Source organism: Falco biarmicus, chromosome 2, assembly GCF_023638135.1.
Source record: "Falco biarmicus isolate bFalBia1 chromosome 2, bFalBia1.pri, whole genome shotgun sequence".
NCBI classification, from domain to species: domain Eukaryota; kingdom Metazoa; phylum Chordata; class Aves; order Falconiformes; family Falconidae; genus Falco; species Falco biarmicus.
Genome location: NC_079289.1, coordinates 22,797,115 through 22,822,755, shown reverse-complemented (window position 1 = coordinate 22,822,755; position 25,641 = coordinate 22,797,115).

Below are 25,641 nucleotides of genomic sequence, written 5' to 3'. Positions count from 1 at the left end.
TTAAACCACGGTCTGACTCCAATTTCCATTGCTGGCAGGGCATGGATAGAAAGAATTTCCTGATGTTTTGTGGCTATTTACCCAAGTATGAAGAGCAGCACTGCCTTTTCTGTTTAGTTTGCTCAAGGGCTGGGTAAGGTTGTAGGTGCCAGCATGCAGGAAGATTACAAAATTCCAATTAATCATTAAATTTAATAGGATTTATGTATTTTAAATACCTTTGTTCATAAGGATCACGGATAGTGTAGTGCAAAAGCCATAGTAATTCCTACAGAAGGAAGGAGGGCTGAAAGTTTGTTGTCTTGAGTATCTGAGAGAACAAACCTTTCAAGTGTTTCGTCAGAGCATATGGACCCTCAAAAAGCAACATCTGTCCTCGAGCATTGTCTTAGAGATGCTGATTCATTGCAGCTGACTTACCTTTTCTGGTGAAATGAAAAGTAATGAAGCATTTTTCCCATTCTGTAAGCAAGGTCTACATGAATTTTGAGACTGTATTGAATTGAAAATTGGTTTGATGCTTTGTGATTAATAATTTACTGGAATACTTTTTATAGATTCTTAAGTTGGGTGAATTAAAATTCTAAGTCTCCTTGTATCAATGCTGGTTTCCCATTGTTGCTGTTATTTTTTTAATTATAGTAAGGAAGATGTGGAGATTAGAAGTCAGCTGTCACATTAGCATTCCATTTATTTGGCAGATTGCTCTGCTGTGGATGTCTAGAGAATTATATGTAAATCACTGACTCTTGCTAATGGCCAACTTGAGGGTTTTTTCCACAAATCTGTCAGTTCTTGAATGTTTCTCCTAAAGCATGAGAAGGAATTAAAAAACATTTTGACATATTCGTGCAAATGTAAGCTGAGTGTAGACATGCAAATGCTTAAACTGCAGTATCTAAATATGGATGTTTTCAAACTGCTACTTATACTGGAAAACAGGCTATGAATTTAAAAACAAAAACTTTTGAAATGCCAGTGCTTGAAGCCAATAATCTCAACGTGATTTAAAATTCTGCTTGTCTTCTGAATATTTTTTTCAGTGTTAACAGTAGAAGTCCCCTGAAATAAAAAGGAGCTACATAATCTCAGTATCTTTGTAAAGGTCGTTATAATGTAGATTATAATACAGAGTTGGAAGCCTAACTTTTTACACAGGCTTGACAGTTTTGGCCTGACATGAATACAAGTTTTCAGTAGCTTCACATAAGGCAAAGAACTCGTCTCATGGATGGTGATGAAGATCTACAGTTCCATATAATTGAAAAGAATTTTTTGCATTATTAAATGCTAATTTTCTTCAAATCACTGGAGCTAGTAATAGAAATGGTCAAAGCATTAGGAATGTTCTTAAGTTTGGCATAGCAGCATAGCATATTCAAACCTGTGTGAGCACAGATTTATGTTTATGGATGATTAATGCTATTCATACAAAAATACTAACATCGACAGCAAGAGCTTTTCACATACTGGGTGTGAGAGAGAAGTTCTGTCGTCTTTAAATAGTCTTTTGAAAGCAGTCTTTGCTCATAACTTTATTATACTCGGTTAATTGTACAAATCTTTCACCAGACTTTAATCTAGTCTCCTTCAGATGCTGTTTGGGGCTGCAGAAAACATTCACAATAAATTTGGATGCTTTTATAAATTCTAATGAATGAGTTTCAAACTAAAACTGAGTTGAAGAATGCAGCCAGACAAAATTATGATTAGTTCATTCACAGTTCACTAATAGCTCTCTTATTACATATAGAATTTTAAATCTTCAAAACTGAATTAATAATACTTCTAGAAATGTGCTTATTCTGTTTTCTTATAGTTGACCTTAGGTTTTTTGGTTTTGATAAGTATACATGCTATTTGAGAAGAAAAGCCCCCTTCTATGACATGTAATAAACTAAATTACGAAGTTATATAAATATATACATGTAATTCTGTGAAACTGTGTGTGTCTTTCATAAAATACTGAAATAAACATTGACGACGATGTTGATGAATGGAAGTGCAATTCTGAGCTGCGGAACAGCCAGCTGACTGAAGGGTTTGGTTTTGGGGGTTTGTAAATCATGCTTTGGTTGCCAGGTGTAAATATTGGCCTTTCCCTAATGCCTCTCTTGTGCTTTTTTCAAAGAGCCCTGAGAATAAAACCTAAATCTGCTGTTCTCGTTGCTGGATGAGAACTGGCATGCAAAGAAGAATAGCGCCACCGTACATAAGGCACGTACTCCGTGTCATACAAACTGGATTATCTGAAGAACAAGGCAAACTGAAACCCTATGGCTGTGGAACAGATTTATCCAAAATCATGATTTCGTGAAAAGGCAATTGAAGGTTCACCCTAGGATTAACCTTCAGCGGTTCCCAAGTGATGCCGACTGAAGCGAGCGAGTATTCCGACTGGGATGCCCTCTTACCTGGGCTTCAGGCACAGCTCTGGCTGCCTTGGGGAGGGGGAACGTTACATTCTGCCACAGAATTCAAACACTCGTTAAACCAGTCCTCCCAAGGCAAGGCCACATACAGTATGTGCTAATTACTTGATTGTCATCGGGAATTTCACTGATGAGTAATGGTGTATTAGGGATTTTTCGTTGTAGAGTGCCGTTGTGAGGAAATGTAATTGCATTTGTGTTGGTGACACACACTTTTAAAAGCAGGGCTGCAAGGGCAGCTTTGTGAGAAAAGGGAAACTAGTTCTGTTGAAACATGTTTTTCTTCACATGTCAAAAATGAAATCCAGCAATTTGCTTGGGCAAACAATGGGATTGCAGGAGGGAGCTTTGAAGGAGTTCCAGCTTGAGCATGCAGTGGGCCACCTACCAAGCAGCACTCATCACAGTAAACATAACAAACACCCTGGTGCTCAGAGCCCTGTGCTCAGTGAGGTGCTGCCTCAGTAATATCCAGTAAGATGCTGGCTCAGATCCATTGCGCTGCTCCTGGTCTTCAGAGTGCCAACGGAATGCGCCTTGACTTTCTCAAATCTCATCCTTCTCTTGCTGATTAGGGTTGACAGAACAATCACCAAACCATCAAGGGTCAGGGTAAAATCCACTAATGGGGTACGGCACTTTCTGGAGAGGGTCAGCCCCTATTGTATTTGTGCAATTGTGTCTTCAAAACTACAACCAGGTGGGAATTTTGCAGCAAAGATGATTTTGTTAGAAATAAATGATTTGTGAAAACTGAAACATTTTGTGGGAATGTAATTCACCAGTTTGTGGTGAAACAGCTGCTGAGCGAAGAGAACAATCCAGTTGCTTGCCTGCCAGCTCATCAGACAGGTTTATGGGGAGCCCAGTTTTTAGGACCCAAGTGTAACTTTGCTATGTGAACCTTCAGTGGCAGGAGACCGCATCTGGTGGAGCCTTTAGCCCACTGAGATATGGAGTAGTCATCAGGGCTGAAGACAACATAAATATCTCGAGGCTGCTGTGATTGTTGAAGTTCCCTACAAGCTACAGTGGCTTCAGCCTAAGGATTTGGGTGTTGCTGCGTATGCACTAGGAGGCTGGGTTAAGGTTGCCTTCCTCCCATTTCTGCCCTTTGCATGCTTGTCTTTGCAAACCTGATAATACTCTCTAGGGTTGGTTTGTAGCTTTCTGGATTTTAATGAAAGGCAACAGGAAGAAGCAGAGGTGTATTTTTGTGCTGATAATTTATCAGTATCTAGAAGGACTGGAAACTTTGGGTTTTGGCATTTGAGCTCAGAGAGCAAGAGATAGGGTGGTTGTCTTCTGAACAGTTTGGTATGAAAGGAAATGAGTCATATGAGATAGCAAGTAGGCTTCTCAGAGAATTTTTGGAGAAAACAGGTGATCTTGGAGTGAGCTTCTGGCTCCCCAGGCTGGAGGAGATTGTTACCCATTTAACCCTCTGTTGTCTCGTGTCTGCCCATGGCAAGTTTTTTTAATTACTTTCCCATGCTATCCTCTTGTTTGCTTTTGACTCTGGAGAATTAAACAGTGCGTTAGTGAAAGAGCAGGAACTATTCCCTTCCAAAAGCTGTGTTCAGACATTGCCTGTGGTCAAACCAGGTTGCTGAGGGCTTTCTCCACCTGGGTCTTGAAAATGCCCAAGGCAGAGATTTTAGTCTCTCTGGGCAACCTGCGCCACTGCTTGACTGTCCTTGCTGTGGAAGTTTCTCCTTGTGAGTCTGAACTTCTCTTTCTCCAATTTATGATGATTCTCTCTCATCCTCCCACCATGTACCACAGAGAATAGCCTGGCTTCCATTTTCCATGTTTTAAAACCAAAGAACTATTATTACTTAACATGACCTTTTGTATATCACAAAGCTATAAATTTCATCCAGCTGCTCCTGTGGGACATCCCTAAGTGGCACATGACTCTTCATTTAGGGTGCCTCTTGCTGGCGTTTCTAAACTAGGCTACTTGTTGGAACTCAAGACCTTTCTCTCCTGTGGCCTTCACACTTCTCATGTGACCTCCTATATGGTCAATCTGAACCACTAGTTTCCTCCTTTCCCATCTGACTAGTCTCTCCTTCCTCTTGTTTGCCTTGACCTCGCTCTCCCTGACTCTGTCCCAAATTTCTCTATGCATGTGAGTCTCATTTTTTGTATGACCTGCTCTCCATCTCCAAAATCTTCCTGTACCTTAGGGCAGGTGTTGGCACCCACATGATTCTGCTCTCTGTTCCTCTCTCTGTCTTCCTCAGCCTCAACTCGCAGCACAACTCATCCCACCAACTCCAGTCCTGCTCTCCTTTTGCTCTCTCTCCCTCCTCCCGTGGGGTTGATCTGAGACTTGTTCCCCTTGCATTCAGGCCAGCAGTACTTGGCCTCTCTCTGCCCAGGCTCAGCAGCAGGATGTTTCTGCTGCAGATTCAAGTCTAACCCCCAACTCCAGCATTTGGCTTGTGACTCGTGAGTTCCACCTTTGACAGCTGCAGATTCACAGACGCAGGGTAGTCCATGTAACACGGGGTTACCCTTCGCCAGGGCCTGAGCAGTGCTGCCTGCCAGAGGGGACATTAGCACTTAGTCTGTTTTCAGCCTGGAAACCCTCTTCCCTGTACAGTGTTTTTGTTGTGCTATACAAAAGCTACAAGCTTTAGTTTCAATACTTCCTACCTGTCAGTGGCCTGCTCCTCATCTGTATCTATACTCTGGCTTGAACAGCTGTGTCAGCTTAGTTTTCCTGAACAAAGTCACAATACCTTTTCCTTCATCTCCATTTATGCGTAGTATGGGTGCTGTGCTTAAAATTTAGTAATTTGCAAACTGAAAGCATTGGCAAGATGACTTCACTTCATTATCTCCTTCCTAAGCAAAATTATCCTTGAAACTCACCTGTAAAATCATCTGATGTGCTATGTCTGCTTCTAATAACAGCATAATTTTTCTCATTTTCTAATTTTAAATTTGCGCTGCTCATATCCATTTATATCTCCTAGTGAGTTGCTCTATTATCCTGAAGTTGTAGGGGGGACATATACAGCATGAGTCTGTTTACAGTGGAGCTGGGGCCCTGTATGCTGTGGAAGGTCAATCATAGCAATCATTATCTATGGAGGGTATTAGACACTCAAATAGAAGGCATTAATTACTGTTGAGGTCAGGTTTATACTTGTATACCCTGTGGCTGTGATGGAAACTACATTTTTTATTTTGTGATTAAATGATTTCAGTATTATTTCCAATTCCTTTAGGGTTTTTTCCTCCTGTGGTGGTGGTGGTGATGATTTTCATCTGTCATGGGATTCCTCATTCTTGGCTCCATGTAATGCATTCCCGTTGTAATGTTCTGTCCTGCATAGTGGGCACATTGGGGTTTCCTGCTGCTGTGATTAAACCATAGCAGTGGAGGCCGGGGGCATTGGGGAGGGTCCCGGGGAGGCAGCGGTGGGACACAGCAGTCCAGCCACCCTGCTGTGTCCCCCAGTATCAGGGTAGGGTGGCTTGCCCAGACAGCATCACCTGTGAAACCCAGCAAATGCCAGGTAAGGCCAGAAGGAAAAGCTGCAATAAACCACAGTGTGTTACGACAGCTTTTCTGTATACAGCTGTCTTACCGCGTCTGGGTTTAACAGCAGATCTGTCTCACCTCTGCCGCAATAACAAACGGAGCTTGCCAGAGGACTGCTTTCTGCCTACCGAGGGGAGTGCAACCAGCGCCGAGAATTTCTGTTGTTGACAAGCAATGAGCAGATACAGGATGGACCCCCGAAAAGTCATGCCTTTGTGCTTCTGATCCATCTAAACAACACTTCAGTCCAACCCACTGTTTCTCGATGAAGGGAGATGTTTTCCCAGCCGTTTGCTGAACAGAGGTTGCTCATGGGGTGCTGCTGTTCCTGCCTTAGGCAGCAGTTGCTTCTCCAGACCACTGCTACGGTGCTTCCTGGGATGGCGAACCACTGACCTGGGGGGCAGTCTCCCCAGCAGCCCCCACCTCCCTTTTCCTTGTCAAAATACCAGCTCTTTTCCCCCACCAGAGAGGTGAACATCTTGGCAGCGACACAAAAGATCTCAGAAAGAAACTCTTGAGGAAGGGTTTTATAAACATTGCACTAATTCTTTACAAAAAGGCATGAGGCTGCAATCAGGAGTAATGAAAGGAGGTGCAGTTCCAGCATGCTGCTAATTAGGTACTAAAAGCCTGAGCACAGTCATCAGCACCTCTCCCTTCAGTGATAATTCAAAATGTGGTATTCCTCCCCTGACAAATCCCCCTTGATGAATAAATAAAGTGACATTCGGTTATAACCACCTAAAGTTATAGCAAAACCCATTCACTTTAAGCTGTCACACATCTAAGAACAGTCTCTGGCAAAGTCAAGAGGAGTCATTCCAATTACACTGAAACATGAAAATACATTGCTATTTTTTTTATAAACAGTTACTGAAAATTGCACTTATTTCCCCACAGCCGATGGCAGTAGCGCCGCTTCCTCGCTTGGCTGGGCTCCAGCCCCAGCCTGTGCTGTGTGCCTGCCATGGCTTGTTTGGGAAATCAGCTCCTGAGCTGTAATTTATCCCTCCAGCTGGTGCCTGTACAGCATTACTGTAGGGATGTGCTAATTACCTGGTATTAATTCAAGCAGGGACAAGCACATCACAGTTTCTAATTTGTAGGCAGGATGAAGATGTTAGACGTTGCTCCAACCTTTATCAGTGTTTTGGTTTGCTTTGGTTGTGCTGGTCAAAATGGATATTACCAGCTTAATTTTGATATTTGGATTTTGTTTCCTCTCTATCCCAGCTGAAAACAAATACCCAAATGATGGAAATTTCCTTCCAGTCAGAAAGCCTCCACACACCAATTTTTAATTTTAAAATTTCCTGTGAAGTGGATGTTATTTGGGGATTCACGTTTATACTTTATGGAATCATTTAAGTTGGAAAAGACCTTTAAGAGTATTGAGTCCAACCATTAACCCAGCACTGCCAAGTCACTCCCAATCCATATCCTTAAGCACCACCTCTACACGTCTTTTAAATACTTCCAGGGATGGTGCCTCAACCACCTCCCTGGGCAGCCTGTTCCAATGCTTGACAACCCTTTCCATTGAGGTATTTTTCCTGATATCCGATCAAAACTGCCTGTGGCACAACTTGAGGCTGTTTCCTCTTGTCCTGTCCCTTTTTACCTGGGAGAAGAGACCGAGCCCACCTGCCTACCCCCTCCCTTCAGGCAGCTGCGGAGAGCGATAAGGTCTCCCCTCAGCCTCCTCCTCTCCAGGCTGAACACCCCCAGCTCCCTCAGCTGCTCCTCATCAGACTTGTGCCCCAGCCCCTTCCCCAGCCCCGCTGCCCTTCCCTGGACACGCTCCAGCCCCTCGACGTCCCTCCTGCAGCGAGGGGCCCGACACTGAACCCAGGGTTCGAGGTGCGGCCTCACCAGTGCCCGGTACAGGGGGCGGTCACTGCCCTGGCCCTGCTGGCCACACTGTTTCTGACACCAGCCAGGACGCTGCTGGCCCCTTGGCCACCTGGGCACACTGGGGGCTCATGCCCAGCCGGCTGTCAGCCAGCACCCCCAGGCCCTTTCCCACCGGGCAGTTCCCAGCCCCCTGCCCCAGCCTGTAGCGCTGCCTGGGGCTGGTGTGACCCACGGGCAGGGCCCGGCACTGAGCCTGGTTGAACCTCACACCACTGGCCTCGGCCCATCGGCCCAGCCTGCCCAGACCCCTCTGCAGAGCCTCCTGCCCTCCAGCAGACCAACACTCCCACCCAGCTTGGTGTCATCTGCAAACTCACTGAGGGTGCACTCGATCCCCTCGTCCAGATCAGTGATAAAGATATTAAACAGAACTGATCCCAACACCAGGTCATGGGGAATGCCACTTGTGACCGGCTGCCAACTGGATATAACTCCACCACAATGCTCTGGGCTTGGCCATCCAGACAGTTTTACCCGGTGGAGAGTACGCCCATCCAAGCCATGAGCAGCCCATTTCTCCAGGAGAATGCTGTGGGAGATGGAGTCAAAGCCTTAGCTAAAGTCTGGGTAGACAACAGCCACAGCCTTTCCTTCATTGACTAAGTGGCTTACCTTGTCACAGAAGGAGGTAAAGTTCATCAAGCAGGACCTGCCTTTCATAAATCCATGTTGGCTGAGCCCGATCACCTGGTTGTCCATGTAATGCCACATGATGGCATTGAAGATAATCTGCTCTATAACCTTCCCCAGCACTGAGGTCAGGCTGAGAGGCCTGTAGTTCCCCGGATCCTCCTTCCTGCATTTCTTGTAAGTGGGCATCACATTTGCTAATTTCCAGTCAACTGGGACCTACCTGGTTACCTGGGGCTGCTGATTGATGATGGAGAGTGGCTCTGTGAGCACATCCACCAGCTCCCTCAGCACCCTTGGGTGGATCCTACCCAACCCCATAGACTTGTGTGTGTCTAAGTGGTCTAGCAGGACACTGACCATTTCCCCTTGGCTTGTGGGGGCTTCATTCTGCTCACCATCCCTGTCTTCCAGCTCAAGAGGAAACCTGAACGCTGTGGTTTTAACAAGCCATAATGCAAAGGGTGCAGACAGTCCATATTTATTGCTGAGACCTTGAAGGAAGGGAAAGCAGCTGCTTCTGTTTAGCATTTCCTTTTTTCTAGATCACACTCATCTTCTGTGTTTCCAAAGGGAAAGTACACACACCAAATACCAGGCTGTGCAGGGATGAATACTGAAGCCATCCAGCACATGAGGTCTGTCTCTGAGGCACCAGGGATGCTCAGGAGGCTTCTCGTCCTCTGACCCTTCCTGCCAGCCAGCAGCTCCCCAGGGGCCTGGAGTGACAGCCTGCCCAGCTAGTTGAGTGTCCCAGCCTGGGGGAGACCTAACCATGAACAATAGGGACAGGATTCATCCTTGATCCCCAATGGATCAAGAATCTCTAAATGATGGAAACTCTGATGGTTGGCATTGTTGTTCTTGGTAACAGGTTGGATTAACTGGGAGGTCTAAGGGGGCTGTGGCTGTTCAGCATCCTGGTGTGTGGCTCCCTGGTGTGCTACTGGGAGCTCAGGACCCCCCTTCTCTCTTCCCTGCTGCTGCCAGCCATGTCCTGGGGGAGAAGTACATTTCTCAAAGCTTTGAAGGCTGGGAAACCAGACATAAAGGTGTTTATCTCTTCCTCTGACATTTACAATGGAAGCAAGAACAAAATCCACATGAGCAATGTCAGAGAGGTTGGCAGGAGGTGCTGGACCTGAGAGTTTGGCAAGCCAAGCACTTGGGCTACTTTTGCTTCTGAGAGGCCCAGGGTTTGGGGTCTCAGCCCCTGGTGACATGTTGGGGTGCCAGCTGCTGCTACATGGGTTCCTCTCCTCCCCCTCTGTGCCCAGCAATGACTCCTCTCTGCGGGGTGGCTTTCCTCACCTGAGAGACTGTCCAGTGGAAAAGCTTTCCCTGATTTTTTTGCCTCACCCGCGGTCTTCCCTCCATGCTGTTTCTCCAGCAACTTTTGAACCAAACCTGGGCAAGGCACAGGAGTCTCAAAGGTTATCAAGTTTCTCCATGCTTCGTGTTTGCTGGTGAACAGGTAAAGGAGAAGACCCAAAATACTTTTGCCACTATCTGTTTATTTTAAAGTTTTCATAATTTTCATTTTTCTTGAGGTGTTGAGGAGTGAAAACCACCTCTGAGAGCTGAAGATGGAAAAACCAGCTCCCTGCCAAGTGTCAGTGACTTTGCCCCAAACCTCAGGGATGTCTGCTTAACATCACCCCCTTCCCAAGCTCTTCAAACAGTTCAGGTTTTTATTACAGCACTTCCTCTGTACAGAGGGGACTATGCATTTTTTTAGGCTGAATCTCATTTTATTTCCATCACAGCTTTTATTTTTCATTAAAAAAAGTTCTTCCTCCAAAGTTCTATCAAAAATCAGTGCTCATTTTTGCTGATTATTTATAGTCCTTCACTGCATTTATGCCGTGTCTTTTCTGAGAAACTTCCATCAGGGAGCCTCAAACCTCTGCACAGGGGGGGCTGGTCAGAGGTGGGGCAGGGTTAAATAATGGCAGGATGTTTTGATTCCAGGTATGATATGAAAATATTAACCCTGATACCAGTGCTAGGGCCTTAGTTCTGGTCAATCTGCCTTGCAATGCTTGGCTGGGTGTAGCTGTCTTAGGAACATCCTAAACTAGGGCATACTCTTGGTATAAGCAAATACTCCAGGAGTTTGCAGTTGACTTGACCCCTGAGCCTTCTGTGTGGATGTTGTTGGAATTAAGGCCAGCACTCACAGGCAAGTGCGGTACCTTGGCTGGGACCAGCCCACCTGCCTTGTGCTGTGACTCTGCACAAAGCCCAGAGCCGGCTCCACTTCCCACCCGGCTGTGCTGAGCAGCCATCTGAACCTGCCGACTGTTTGCATTTCTTTAGGTGCTCCCCTAAACGCTTAAATTGCGCTTCCTGCTTTGAGACTAGACGTATGTATCTAAGTCCCCCAGATACTTTAGCTATCATCAAAGGCAGAAAGAACTTGAGTAGGCAGTGACTTATTTTTAGAGCTGATGATAAATCCATGGAGAGGGGTTTGTGGCTGCGCCCATGAATAGCTTTCCACTTAGTATGAATTATTCACCTACTCTGCCACAGTTTGCTTGTCTGGAGTAGGCAGTGACTTGGACTTCCAGTCATAAATCCTCACCCGCTGTGTCAGAGGTTCCAGCATGGTTTACACCGGCCAGCTTGGGGACAGGCCTGTGTCAGCCCTCAAGTATGTCTGACTAAAGGCAAGGGAAAGACAAGCGGTCTGTGGGTGCGCTGCTATCGGTGGGGAGGAGGGGGCTCGGTGCAGCAGAGGCTGGGGACCAGGGCTCTGCATCCCTCCCCAAGCAGCTGAGGATTGAGTGGTGTTGTTAGCAAAATGGACTGCCCCCACTTCTTTAACTCTGGAAAATGTAACCTGCTCTTCTGCCAAAAAATTCCAGAAAATAAATGACTGCAGGGAAGTGCCAGGGAGAGGAGGAGAAGTTCTCCAGGCAACAATATCATGGTCTCCCTAGTAGACAGGCATGCTAGCATCATGATAGCTCAGGTCCATGTGGTTAACCAGTCCCTTAGTTAATTGATTGATGTTTTAAAAATTGCTAGAATATAAAGACAGATGATTCTGTCATTCAAGGTAGAACTACTAGAAAGAAAGCAAAAAAAGGCCTCTGGGCTATGATGAGCAGTGGGTATGTGGGTATCACGGGCAGTGTGGAACACATAGCAGCTGCCAGCCATGTTTTCCTGCGGTAGTTAAGGCCTCTGTGAGAATCAGGTTGTACTGAAAATGCTAAAAGCTGCTTGCAAGCAGTTCTAACAGTGATACTGAAACTTGAGCAGAGATATGCTTGATTTGGAATGACATGACAAGTCCCTGGGGATAGGCGTGAAGAGGAACTCCACCTCAAAGTGCTCCTACCCCATGCCCCACAGCCTTGCCAGGGTTTTTTTTTGCAGGGAGCAGTATTAAAGATAACCATTGCCTTTCTTCCAGATTTGTTTCTACCCAGATCTTTAACATATAAACTATATAAAGAGACCAGGAACAGGATCCCTGTGCCTATGGCTGAGAGGACACCACCAGCTGGGTATGATATTTCCCCTTTCTTGGTTTCCAGCTGTGAGCTGGGTTATTTGTTGCACCATGCCCCGGTTCAGCAGGAGGGGTGCTGGGGCCACATGCTCAGCTGGCCTCCCATCCCCTGGCCACGCCTCAGTGTGAGCACCAAGCCAGGCATGGCCATGGGCATCGCCTTGCAGGCTGGAGACAGGAGTCTGGAAAAGAGGTGGCAGGTTTGGGTCACTTGCTCTCTGCAGCATTTTCTGCTGGCTTGCTCGATGCATGTCCCTGCTTGGAGGGCAGGACTTTGGGTCTGAGCATCTTTTGTCTGCTCTGTCTATGCTACCGTGGATTGTATTTTGTTCCAGTGGGGAAAGAGAGATAAGGACAGATGCTGAAGGGCTGCACTGCCAGTGCCTCACTCACAAGATCTTTCTGTGAATTATTCCCACCTCGCATAAAGCGTCTTTGTTTCAAATGTATTATGTGAGAGATGTAATGAAAGAGCGCGAGGTGCCCAGACGTGGTGATGATTGCCTGCAGGGGATAGCAGAAGGTGCTGCCTGCAGCCGTGGGAGCCCTGAAGAGCTCGATGCTGGGTAGGCTGGGGCTGGCCATGGGTGGGCATCTGTTAGGCATCTCCCTACAGCTCTGCAGAGCCCCAGCTGCCCATGGCTCAGTAGCCAGGCTCTCATCTGAATGGAAGTGTTCACGTCCCCTGGCAGACAGGGCATAGGTAACATGCCCTTCCAGAGTGTCAGCCAGAATTTCCCCAAAGGCTAGGTTAGCTAAAGCAGCGCATTTATTTAGACAAGTAAAAGATTCAGCAAGACCAACAGGAAGGTTTTCAAAACCTTTTTTTCAAAATCCAAATCTGTAGCAGGCAAAGTTATTACATTGCAATGCTCACATTGGGCTGTTTTGTTTAGTAGGTCAGATTGAGTACAAATGTAACTTCATTTGTCCCTCTTCTGCCTGCTGTCCTCAGATATAGGCCAACTTCCCTTTAGATACAGTCGAATGGTAAAAGATCTGATTTCCAAATCTGTACCTGTTACCTGTACCGCCTGCTGCCTTCAGCAAAGGTCAGGAGCTCCTGGTGTGCTGAAGAATCAGAGCCCCGGTACATCACACACAGCCTTTTCTCTGTAGGTCTGCAAGCCCCTGAAATCAGTTGTCATGTGAGATCCCTATGGAGCAAAGTGTTCATCTGATTCAGAGAGTGCTTCAAGGTTGTCCTCTGTTCTCTGCTCTTCTTGTTCTGACACGCTACAGCATGTGAAGGGTGAAGGAGTGCTCCTCTGTGTGTGGCTGCTTGGAAGGGGGGTGTGAAGGGAAGGAGAAGCTGGCTCTGCTGGTGTGGGTGCCATGAGAGCTGATGGCTACAGGTACTTGTGGGCCTCTGTGGTTATTTTTGGTGGGGACTGCAGAATAACGTGTAGAAACAACATGTAGACACTAGGGCCTGTCAGCTCAGTCCAAGCAGTCTCTGGGCGTTCCCTGAGTCACCCCACTTGTGTCTCCTCCAAGAAAGGCTCTTGCTTTTGGGAGGCTGGAGAGGCCCTGGGAGCTCTTCTACTTGGGAAAAACAGCAATGGGAAAGAGGAGAAGCACCTTAAAGTGGGACAACAGAAGTGGAATATCCTGCTACATCTCAACCAGAGGATTGATTGCACAGCAGTGGGAGGACAGTATTCACGCTAGCTCTCTGCAGCCCACCTCAGCATCCCCCACCTCTCTAGGGGGATGACTTTGGAGAGACTGTCTCAGAGAACAGGGTATTTGCTTCTTCAAAATCTGGAGGTAAGTGTGAAGGCTTTTATGAAACCCTCTGACATTACCATCTCCACGTGGGGATTATAGGACAGCACAGCAAGAGTGGGCTGATAACTCTTGCTACAGAAATCTACTGGAGGGCCAAGGGTCAAGACCTGCAGGATGCCAGAGGGGTGGGAAAACGTTCATGCCCTGACTTTCAGAGAGGGTGGGGGCACTGGCAAGCCAGAGCTTTTGCCAGCTCCCTGTCAGCATGAAGCCTCTCGCCGTAAGGCTCTTGCTAAGAAGCAGTGCCTGCTCCACCTGAAAAGCAACGTGCTCCTGTCTGCCTCCCTTTCCTCCCATCAGCTCACATGAGATCCTGACCTGCCTGCTGGGATGGCATTAGTGCAGCTATAAATAGAGTAGCAGTATTATTTATTTCAATTAACAGTTTTCCAATTAGAATAATGAAGCCAGGAGTCACACATTTCACAGAAAGGTCCTTAAACATGTTTTTTCCATTCCTAATGCTGTTGGCTGAGTCACAGGAACCTGGGATCCAAGCACTGAAGTGCCCTGGGCTTGCTGCCTTCCCTGTCCTGTGTCTACCATGGCAGCTTTCTAGCTCCCAGCTAAGACAGTATGTCAGTGCCATCAGCACTGGAACAGCTGTGAGGAAAAGCCCTCTTCAGCAATATCAGTATTTTTTTGTGCAATCTGTAATGTTCAGGATAGCATCCACTCAGGTCCTGGGCTGAAAATGCAAGTGAAAGTTCATAGAATCATGGAATGGTTTGGATTAGAAGGGATCTTTGAAGATCACCTACTCCATGACAGGCCATGGGCAGGGACACCTCCCACCAGACCAGGCTGCTCACAGCCCCATCCAGCCTGGCCTTGAGCACTGCCAGGGATGGGGCAGCCACAGCTGCTCTGGGCAACCTGTGCCAGGGCCTCACCGCCCTCATCATATAAAATTTCTTCCTTATGTCCAGTATATACAAAAATCTCCTTCAGTTTAAAGCCATTCCCCCTTGTCCTGTCACTACAGGCCCTGGTATAAAGTTGTGTGTCCCCTCATCTTCAGCTGTATGTGGGTATCCTGTGCACACACCAAAGTCAGTCCCTGTCTGTGGTTCAGATGGGGAAGGACCAGGAGGGGGTGGCTGGGAGTTTGGCAGCTCCTACCAGCACCCCGCCATGGGCACTCATCTGAGGCTGGTCCGCAGGAAAGCTGCTGGGGTGTCAGGAATATGCCTTGTGCCTACAGTCGTGGTGAGAACCTGCATCTTATTGCTTTTCTCCTTAACAAATTGTATGTAGGTGGAACCAATTATATGTAACGTACTTCAGCTTCCTAAATGCAAAGCATAGGAGGCTAAAATGTGCCCCAGATTGACGTCAGCAGTATTTCAAACGTGTGGCTGAAGGCAGCATCCCTTTGATATCTGTCTATTAGTATTTATTTTGCTGATGTCATGGGTAGCTTTTTCTTCCACTCGTCTATTTAGAGTTTCTTTAAACTGTATTTTAAGTAATGATTTCCACCAGCAGAATGAAAAAGAATTAGCAAAGACTGGAGGAGGGGCGTGTAGCTGTTCCAAGTATATGATGCTGTAGAAAATATTCCTTTGAGCTTCCTGGGTCCAGAAATAAGCCCAGAGTCACATTTTTTGGAGGTGTGAAGTACATCACACACAAGACTTTGAACTTTGCCTGTGTCTCCTGGCTGTTGGGGATCCAGGTAACAGTTTTGTTTTCATAAGCAGATCTGTTCAAGAAGAAATGGTTTCTCAGCAGCTTCAGAAATGCCAGAGCTGGCTCAGAGATGCGCAGGCAAATCCATTTCTGTTGCGGGCAGCAGGCAGGCAGAGGGGAGGGAGGAGTGTGGGTGCGATGATGGGGATATTTGAGGGGGTTGAGGATGGGGAATAGCCTTCAGTGAGCAGTCACTGAGCTTTCCAGGGGCCCTTGATAGGGCACATCACTCTTCACCCCACACCACCTCCTCACTCACCCCCTTGGGGAAGGGAAACCCTCACATTAGGCTCTCCCAGGTCCTGGGAGCCAGAGTCACCCTTCTGCCCATGCTGCTGACTCCCATTGCCCCACCAAATCAGCCCACAGGGAGAAGGTAAGGGATGCACAAGCGGTTGAGGAATGCAGCCTCCACACAGGAGCCTTCCCACAGGTAAACAGACACAGCTCATGTGAGGGGGTGAGATGCAACCTGTCAGCAGCTCTACAACCTTCAGCAAACAAACGAGCGAGCCTGGGATTGCATGGCAGGCTATTGGAAGATGCACACTTCTTGCTTGTATGGAAAATACTATTAATTCAGACAAAGAAAGAGATTTATTTATGAGATACTGGGCTTATTTAGCACACTTAGTAACCAGCCACCTCTTTTGCACCAGTCAAGATTTACTGTCATTTCAGGCAGCTCCCAGTGCCCATTGCTACAGATGTTCTGACTGCATGGGGGAAAAGATGGAGAAAAAGAGCAAAACGGTTTGTTTGTCTTCAGAAAAGGCCACACATTCAGCAGCTGTTGACAACCTTTAGTCATACATTTCATGTGCTAACATAACATTCATAGTAACGCTTCATGCTGTGGATTTGGTATAAGCACTAGTTCTACATATGCTGCTTCTTCAGAAAACTCATATCCACCAACTAATAAAGTGTAATTAGAAATTGGGGCCTTTAATGTTGTTATTTTAAATAGATTATTCTCTATGGATGTTAACAATGTCAGTCTGTTCTCTATATCGTTTTCTTGAATGCTCTAGCAAGTACTTCTGCCCTCCTGATGAAGCCACTGCTCGAGGAGTTGAGAAATGAGGAGTGAACCTGAGCACACAGGCAATTAGTTGAAAGCACATCTTATCCCTTCAAAAGCTGGTCCTATGAAAGGGCACTCAGCCTGCCACACTCAGGCCTTATAGGAAACACCCTAAGAGATCATTTGGGAAAACCAATATGTACCAAACCCACTCAGGTAAACGGACATCCAGGTTCCTGAGAAGCCAGCAGCCATCACCTGCAGAGCTGTCTATTGCCAACAGCTCCCGGCAGCTGCTGTTGCTCTCAGTGCCCCTCATTCCTTCTCAGCATCCCACAGCCATCATGCACCACTGTACCCAGCGCCTCTGTCCATCTCACCCCCCCAGCACTATTTTTTCCAGCACTACCTGCCTCTGAATTCAACCACTTCACCCATCCTCCTGCCCAGTCCCCAGGGCTGTGCTCTAATCCCTGCTTGAAGCCCTGCTTAGCGCTGGGAGAGCTCTCTCCTGCAGCACAGCAGCAGCTGGGAGTGAGTCATGGGTGGCCGGGAAGAAGCTGCTGGCTCAGCGCCCAAGCCCAGCTGTGCAGGATGGAGGCTGGAGCTGTGAGTGGATGTGGGGGGGTGAAACTGTGCAGAAGGATGCGTCTGAACATAGCAAACTCGGAGAAGAAGATGGGGGCTACTGAGACCTCTCTGCCAAAGCTGTGTGGGTCTCAAAAGCAGTATGAGTACTCTGGACATGCCACTCACATCGGCCAGCAGCCTCAGGGATGCACACGTTTCTCCAGAAGCAGTTCCTCTGAAGCCACTAATGCTTAAAACCGCGGTAGTTCCCCTTATTTCATGCTTGCAAATGGAGCGGAGCAGTTTTGGCTCAATCTATTCCAAGTCCACCTGAATCTAATGCTTACCCTGGAAAAGTCAGCACAGAGTTGAAGCTGATAAATTTAGACACAAATAAAACCTTCACTGCAAGAAATGTCTATACAGTGGAGAAAGCCCCAGCCTTGCCTAGAAGGACTGTCCTGAGCTGGGGAGCATCACTCCTTAAATCAATAGGAGAAAGATAAGTAGACTGCACTGATGCAGATCGAGCAATGCCACTCTGCCCTGTCTCCCTGGGGAAGTCACTAGCCATGCTGCGCTTCATCTTGAAGAAGCATCCAGACATAGGCTTGCCCTAGGTTTATTTTCTTTCTATTGTTTCTTTCTCAGTCCCATCCAGAAAATGTACCTCACCCGACTGACGAACCGCCACAAACCACATCATGTTTGATGTTAAATGCAGGCAGATCGTTCCCTTGGCCACCCTTCAGTCATTATTACACATGAAAACCAGCAAAAGATAAAGCAGTAATGAGCAAGGCAGCATCAAAAGCAGTGGAGCAGGGATGCTGTGGCAGGGACTGTGCCGTGAGAGCCTCATTAGTCAGAGGGACAGTCATGCTGGGGTGACTCAGCTTGGGAAAATGCGCTTTTTTTGATGACTTAATAAAAGGTTGTTTAATTGTTTTTTTTATTCCAATAATTGCTATTACTGACTCATTGCTACTGGATGTTAAGGACAAAGGGAGCATGATGATGGAACTACCTTATGTAGCAGACCTGTAGCTATCACTTCAAAGTATGCTCCATGTGGTGCCACCTGTAGATTAGGCTCTCATTTATGCCATCCCTGTGATTTTGGTGGCTTTACAATTTTGCCAAGTAGGCACCATTTGAGCTGAGTTTTCCCATGCGGGTGGTCTGCCTTGAGCTTGTTATTAGTAATAGGATTGTGGTGTTTCAACTGTTTCTGAGACCTAATTTAGGCAGAAAAATTTTGCAGATGACTGTTCTGTACTTCACAGGACATAACAGTAGAAGTTCTGGGTCAGAACACCACCACAAATCATCAATGCTTTTGAAATTCATCAGCTTCTGCTTTCTCAGATCTCACGTGTTCCCCAGAGACTTCTCCGAATTCAGCATCTCTGTGGATGCTGTGTGCCAGCACTGACCCTGCTCTGCCCTGGCACGTCCCTGGTGCGCTGCCCATCCTGCACACAGGCCAGCTCTAGGGGACAATGACCCGTGCTTCATCCACAGGTCAACATCAGAGCAGGACTTCCTCAGCAGTAGTTTATTTCAGCTCCTGGATGCCATGGACCAGAGACCAGAAAGCCTCTCAACCCTCTGCTTTTGATACTTGTCTTTGATACTTCGATACTTGGCACAGAGAAGCAAGGAGGGAAAGGAAGTGTCTTTGAATGCCAGACAGAAATAAGTTCATCCAAGGATAAAAAGTAGGGGGGGGAAGAGGAAGAGGGCAGTAGGAGACAGACAGACTGGAGACAGCAGGGGCAAAAGGGGTCAGACTAGCTTGGAGGGGATAAGCAGATGAGGAACAGCCTGTAACCAGTACAGCACACTCCTTTCTTGAAACCTGGAACAGGACCCAGCTGGCTGGCAAGTCTTCACATTCCTCTGCAACAAGCAACATCTCCACCATCAGCTGGTGGAAACGGTGTGGGGTTAGCAGTTGGGACACAGGCACTCTGGCACATGGACATCCCCCGTGGGTTCTGCAGCAGCTTGTTGGCTACAAAACCATACAGTCAGCTGCCACATCCCTGATCAAAGCTTGTGTGAGGTCCCTGGGGTTAAGCAGAGGAGAATTACTGCTGGTACGTGCTCTGGAGAGGGAGGGAAGGAAGGAAGGAAGGGAGGATGGAGGGGGCTGGACACGTTGCTGTCCTACAAACCCTCCGCAACGACAGACAAGTCATCGTTGAGAACACTGGCAGCACCTTGGAAATGTCACCACCCATGCGACCTCCTCTCCATTCCTCAGAGAGTAGGAACAATCCTTTCACATTTTATTTCTCATTTGAGTAACCTCATGCTTTAATCAGCAAACCCAAATGGCTCCAGGAGCAGAGGGCTACAGCAGGTCCCCTGCTGCCACAGCTGACAAACTCCTCATCCTTTCCATAAGTCATCAAGGGAGAAAACTTGGGTCTGATCTTCCTGCTCATCCAGGAAGACTCTGTTCCAGACTCTCACTTTTCACAGCACTCTTCAAATTCTGATTGCCGGCCTCAACTTATTCGAGTTTAAGTCCATTTGTTCTCAGGCTTTTCAAAGCCAGGGATATATCACGTACTATGTGAAGGGCAATCTCTATGCTAATAGGCAATTCCCCAAAGAAGCACCAACCTGCGAGTCAGAGTATGATTGATTTTTTTTATTGCTCATTCTCCTATTGCCTATATTTGTAACACTGAATGTTTGTAGAGATATTACTGTATGTTAGCTAAAGTTATTGCACCAGACTGAGCTCAAACAACAGCAGTGTGCTGCCAATATTGGAAGTCCAAACTGACTGAGAGTTATGAGTCTACTAATTTTGTTCTTGTTTTGCTTAAACTTAAGCCCAAATCATCCCAAAGAGGACAAGAAATACTTGCGAGAGCTGCAAAATTAAAACTTATGCTGTATATCCACAGAGCTTTCTGGAAGATGGATTAGACAGTGAATTTGTTTTATTTGCTATATAAAATGTAACTAAATAAAGCTATAAGAATGTATAAATAAAGCTATAAGAATACTTCAGCACTGGCAGAAAGATTATAACATCTACAGGTCTTCTTTCAATAAGACTTTAAAATTTTCAGGAAAACACTCCCAGTTCCTGAGAATGAAAAATGGGGCTCTCAAGTACTCCCAGTTGCAGTTGTGCTGGTCTGATTTTGTGCCAGTGCAGCCCAGATGGGAACACGGGAACATATGTCCGGGGTAACAGGAGAGTATCTCAACCCTTACACACATACCATCACCCTGGCACTTTGTTTTGCCAAAGAAACATCATGGAGTATAATGTAGTTTTTGGGGAACAGCTCTACCAACAGTGGGCAGTGGGCACTTGCCTCCTCCCCACGCCCTAGGAAGTCCCACTTCAAAAATTCCAGCTCTTGCCCTCCCTGCAGCTTTCCTGTACCCACCTACCCTTGGCAGCAGCTTTGCTTTTGAGAAACATTTTCTGCCCTCCCCTTTTGGTCACATTTTCCTTCTTCCTCTTTTCTGTCTTACTCACCCTTCTCCCTTTCCACAAAAGCTGGCACTTGCTTTCCCTCCCCTTCACTGTCAAATCAGCTAGCGTGCACGTATGTGTGTGCCCGTGCCCATGTTCCCTTGGTCCAGTACACAGTTATTTGCACACCCTCCCACTCAAGCACCCTTGCTGTCCCTGACCCTATTGCTCAGTCTTACAGGCTTGTCTCTTCTCACCCATCCTCTTCCCTCCAGCATCATCTAAATAAATCATCTCCATCAACTCTTCAATTTCTATTCCTTCACCCTGCTTCAGGACACCTCCATGCCAGTGCCTTGCACCGTGCTGGCTGGGAGTCCAAGAGGATGCACAGACTTCTGCAGACATCCCATGCCCGACACTGACCTCCTTGGGCCAATGGGACCATCCAGCTCACGTGGACCTCAGGTCCATCATGGCATTGGTCTCCACAGGACAGTTCTGCTTGCAGCGGGCCCATTCCCAGTGTGCCCTGCATATTCCTCATGCATCAGGCTATGGCACAGACCAGCTTCCAACACAGACACCAAATTGCTTGTAAGCATCACGTTGAGGACACCCAGGTGTCCCACAGCACCTCAGCTGCTCTGTGTGCCCTTCAGGTGACCACAGTCACCTCCCACCCCACCACTCAGCTGGAGAAACAGCCGCCCCACCCCCCCACCCCCCCTCCAAAAAGCCCTGTACCCCGCTCCTTAACAGCTGAGGCTCTGCTTTAACTGCAGATAAAGGTGATGCAAGAGATGTGTAACCATCCTTGGCTGGGGGGGTGTCCCACACCCCCCCCCCCCACCCACCCCCCCCGCAGGGGAGCGAGCTGCGGTGCCACAGCGCCACCTGGTGGAACAGGGCGGCTCCGCATGCCACCCCCCCGCAACCGCCTCGCTGCGGGAGCGGGCAGCACCCCGGGCCCGGTGTGTCCCCCGGCCCCAGTGTGTGTCCTCTGGCCCCGGTGTGTGTCCCCCGGCCCCAAAGGGCGGTCGAAGCCCCTCCGGGCACGTTTTGTGGGCTGTCGTAGCTTAACCCCGGGGGGCAGCTGAGCCTCGTATAGTTGCTTGCTCAATCCGCCCCCCAAGGGGGATGTGGGGGGGGCATGGAAGGATAAAAAGTGAGAAAACTCATGGGTTGAGATAAAGACAGTTTAATAATTAACCAATTTTAAAACCCCAAGCAAACAAACGAACGAACAAACAAAAACCTAACAAAGAAAGAGGAAAACCAAACCGAAGAAAAACCAGTGATGCAAAAGAAAAGCATGACTCGTCACCAGCCGATGCTCAGCCAGTCATCCAGCATTGGCAGCCCCCCATCAACCTCCACCCACCCCACACCCCCACACGCTCATTTTTATTGCTGAGAACAATGTCATATGGTATGAAATACCCCTTTGGCCAGTTGGGGTCAGCTGTCCCAGCTGTGTCCCCTCCCAATGTCTTGTACCCCCCAGCCCACTTGCTGGTGGGGCAGAGTGAAGAGCAGAAAAAGCCTTGATGCTGTGTGAGGTCTCCTCAGTAAAAATTAGAACATCCCCATGTTATCAACACTGTTTTCAGCACAAATCCAAGACATGACACCGTACAAGTTGCTATGAAGGAATTTAGCTCTATCCCAGCCAAACCCTGTCCGTTCTCCTGCAGATAAATAGAGGACTTGAGATCCAGTAACATGCAGCCCCAAGAACACTTTCAATGTCATCACTAACACCCCGTGCTGTGACAGTGGGCAGCGTGACATACAGGCTTGTGCCATACGGATTGATCTTAAACCACAGCAGTTTGGCAGCTCTGCCCGTCAACCAGGAGAGAAATGTGACTCAGCCTTGGGTCCACACTGGTGCCTTTGCTTCTCAGGGGGAGGTCTGGAGCTGTGAAATCCAGTCCCCATTGCTGTTCCAGCTGTTACCAACACCTTCCATCCCTCAAGCCTGAAAAGGGTTGGAAACCTTGAAAAAGCTTGAAAAGCAATGTCTTTGCTTACAGAACATGCACAGTGTTTCCTTCAGTACAGGTGACTCAGAGAAAGTTAGCAAGGCGTTAGCAAGAACCCAGCCAAAAGGCCTCTCTGGTGCAGATGAAGTTCCTCCAACAGAAAATTTGGCCAAAGCCGTGTCCTGCACAATCCCAAGGCATGCTTCTTGGAGAGCAGTGAGAGTCCCACCTCCTCTGCTTCCAGTCTTGCCATCTGTATGCAGCACATTTGCACACAGAGGCAAATTAAACTCACTGCTGCCAGAGCTATTGCAGATCTCCTGCTCCCTTGCTTACATGGGGATGCTCCCCTCCTCCCGTTACCATCAGAAACAGCCATGGATTTTCCTTGAGGTTTTATAAAACTCTCGCTCTCTGTCCCATGGGACGTCAGGCCAGTCGGATGGAGGGACAAGCTCGGGACACGGGGAGGGACTCACAGATCGTGGATTATAACCTTGTCCTGCCACACCTGTACATCACCCCCATTTTTTCTCCCTGCAACATGTTAAGAACAAGGGAGCCCTTTTTTTCTGCAGCCTAATGAGGTTCCCAGGAAAAAAACCCGACAACACCCTAGGCTTTGGAGGCATGGTCTGAAGCCCTACAGGTGAGACCTAAAAATTTTCTGGAGAACTGGGCTTGCAGGCTCTCCTTTAAGCTGCAGGTGTGCAGCCTGCGTGCAGGCAGTGCATGCCACCTCCCCAGGGCCAGCAGACCCTGCCACTCTGCCGCCCCTGCCTGCCACACATATAAATGTGCCACTGGAAAAGTTATGAGCTTTTTATTGTCACTTGTGGAGCGAGATATTGAACCATCGAAGTGCTTATTCATTTCTGGTTATCTGATTGTCGTAATGTTTCTGAACTGCCAGTTGAAGGCAAGAGATAAACCCCAGCCAGCCTCAGACTGAAAGGCGCCGTTGACGTAGCTAGGCTTTTTTTCATCAGGAGATGGTATATTATTTATTGACCCACACAGGGTCACCTGGAAATACTTCATGCAGGGAATCGAAAGGGAAGAGTAAATAATGAAATCAAAGGCCTGCAGGACCTCCTTTTGCCTGTGGGACAGTTTTTCTCTGTTTGTGTGGCTGTGGTGGACCCTGCTTCATGGCTGGTGGCTCTGGTTCTCAGAAGGAAGAGAAACTCCTGTGTCCTCTGTCATTCCAAGAGGAATAAATGCAGCATGGAGCAAAGCAGGCAGCTGTGTTAGTTATTTCTCAAAGAATTCCTTTTCCCTGTTTCCAAAACCTGTCTTTAACACCAGCTTGGAGATGGTAAGCCGGGATTTAGGGGCTAAACTGCTGAAGCTACTTGAAGGAGTGAACAGCAGGGATCTCACTGGGGATGGTGGGGGGACCTAGCATCGCTGCTGAAGGACATCAGGCAAGAGGGGGGCTTGCTGTTCTCTAGATTTCCCAGGCTTGCTCTCTAAAACCTAATCCAAATGCACCCCTGAGAAACAACATTTGCATTGTGAAATGAAAAAGAAGTCTTTTCTGAGGCTCAGGGGAGTTGTGTGTGTGCAGAGAGTTCAGAGATAACAATTTTCTGAACAAATGTTTGTTGTTAGCCTTTCAGCACATAATTTCAATGAAAGACAGGAGTGACATCCATCTGCTAAAGGGAATATTTACCTCTTCCATTCTGCATCTTGCTTTACTGTTGCTATGGTCACATGTTGTTATAATTGTCTTCTATTAAAGAGAATCTCTTTAAAGACTTTTCTACCCAATGCATCCTGCCAGCTTTTTGGTTCATGAATGTCTATTTACCTATTTAGCCTGTCTGATGATGGCATTTTTAAGGCTCCAGGGTATTTGGTTTCCAAGCACTGATAGAATTAACAGAGAAGTTCCCAGCATGATCGTGTTTTCCTGAAGTCAAAGGCAAGTTGAAAGTAGTGGAGCTGGATTTGTGTGTGTGTGTGTGTGTTAATAAATAAAACGCCCCTTTCTGAAAAAGAAAATGTGTGAAGATTTTTGCCTTTTATCAATCAGACATCAAATATAATAGGCTGAAGGAGATTAATTAGTGTAAGTTGTCTACTTGGATGCCTTCTGACAGAATTGTGTCTAGCGTGTTTTTCAAAGGCCTCCAATTGGCCTATTATGGCTTCCATATGGATACTCCAGTTTCCCTGGAGTCATCAGAATCCTGGGAAAAAAATGTCTTAATTTCAAAAGCAGATTGCTTTGCAGCAAAACCTCGCTGTGCACCAGGCTGGATGTGAGCAGTGGGGCCAGCGTCTTCTCCACAGGAGCTGCTGGAGTATGCGACACCTCTGTCCCTGTCCCATGTGCCTGGCTGTCCTCCCAAAACCAGGATCTTGGGGAATGAAGGGGCTGTGCACTCAGATCCCGTCACAAACTGCAGCTGGGACATGGCAGCTAGGTCTAGAGCCTGGAACTGTCCTACTGTTGGTAGAGATAGGGAATGTGATCTCTGTACCTTAGGAAATGACCTGATGCTTGCCTGAAGACTTGCCATATCACTCTCTGTTGTCTTCCTCAAGCACGTCAAACTTTGTATATTATTTTGCATAGAATCTTGTCTTTCTGCTTTCAGGCCATTTCTGCAGTCAGTCCAGATCATACGACATCCTAATCCCATCTTCCCAAGTACTCCTGCTGGTTTGCTGGCATAGGCCAGTTTTCTGAGTGCCCTTTACTCCATCATCCCCATAACCATGGATTCAGGGAATCATAGCATGGTTTGGGTTGGAAGAAGTCTTTAAAGGTCATCCAGTCAACCGCCTGTGCCATGGGCAGGGTTGTGTCGGGTCTGGCATAGCAGCCCTCACAGCGCTGTGCCTGCACTGGTAGCCAGGAAGGTGTTGCTAACACACCAGTGTTCCGGCTGCTGCTGAGCAGCCCTGCACAGCACCAAGGCCGCCCCTCCAGCCTCCCCCACCATCAGCAGGCTGGGGGTGGGAAGGTCTTGGGAGGGGACACAGCCAGGACAGCTGACCCGAAGTGACCAAAGGGATATTCCATGCCATATGATGTCTGCTCAGGTATAAA